This window comes from Myotis davidii, unplaced genomic scaffold, assembly GCF_000327345.1.
Source record: "Myotis davidii unplaced genomic scaffold, ASM32734v1 scaffold3064, whole genome shotgun sequence".
Classification (NCBI taxonomy): domain Eukaryota; kingdom Metazoa; phylum Chordata; class Mammalia; order Chiroptera; family Vespertilionidae; genus Myotis; species Myotis davidii.
In genome coordinates, this window is record NW_006294675.1 from 7,164 (window position 1) to 8,169 (window position 1,006).

At 44.8% G+C, this 1,006-nt stretch overlaps 1 long non-coding RNA gene across 1 annotated transcript in view; it reads left to right on the top strand.

The window, feature by feature from the left end:
* The first annotated feature begins 415 nt into the window (after positions 1–415).
* Positions 416–1,006, top strand: part of LOC107183973 — a 3,362-nt gene continuing 2,771 nt past the window's right edge. Inside the window, exon 1 of the long non-coding RNA XR_001514795.1 lies at positions 416–501. This is a non-coding gene — a long non-coding RNA (uncharacterized LOC107183973). The remainder of the gene's footprint in view (positions 502–1,006) is intronic.

Below are 1,006 nucleotides of genomic sequence, written 5' to 3' on the forward strand. Positions count from 1 at the left end.
GGGGTTGGGGCGGGGCGGGGGTCAGGCCGGCCGCGCGAGGGGGAGACTGGTCAGGTGCTGAAGTCAAAGAAAGTTTCTCCTGAGCTTGTGATTCCTCTCCCTGGCTCCCTGGTGGGCCCTTGGGAATCTTGAAATCTGGGCACAACAGTTCACTTGCGTTATAACATAGCACCAGTTACCTCCCTCCAACTTTATCCTTTTAGACTGACTCTCCTCATTCCTTACCTTGACCAACAGTATGAACCCGTGCAGCCCTGTGCACTTGAGAGTAAAGATGAGCATGCCCTGGGGCCCGTAAAGGGAGGTGGACTTGTGAAGCAAATCTCTCGAAGGCCTCCAAGAGGAAATTGGAAGCAAAGTCTTAGAGAGAGAGGTGGGGGTGGGGGGATGGTGGGTCATGAGTAGGTTTTAGGGTGCATCTGAGGCACGGATGAGCACTGGGGCCTTGGAGGCCATGAGATGGGTGAGGGACATGATGGAGGAAGGGGCTAGATCAGTGCTGTCCTTACAAATATCTAATTTTAATTTTTAAAATGTTAGCCATATTTTATAAACAAGTGAAATTAATGTTAATGATGTTATTTAGCTCAATATATCCTAAATGTAATCATATATATCCTAAATTAATCATTCAGCATGTGATCAATGTTAAAAACGTTTTTAAAATTTATCTTGATTGTTGAAAATTATACAGATGTACCTATTTTTTCCTCACTGAACCACTCTAGCCCGTCCCCTCCTCCTCACCAGGCCTTCACCACACCATTGTCTGTGCCCATGGGTTATGCATATATGCATACAAGTTCTTCGGTTAATCTGTTCCCATCCACCGCCACCTCACCTTCTCTCTGAGATTCACCAGTCAGTTCCATGTTTCTATGTCTCTGGATCTATTTTGTTCATGTTTATTTTGTCCTTTAGATTCTACATGTGAGTGAGATTGTGTGATACTTGTCTTTATGTGACTGGCTTATGAGATATTTTACATCCTTTCTGTCATTCTGCC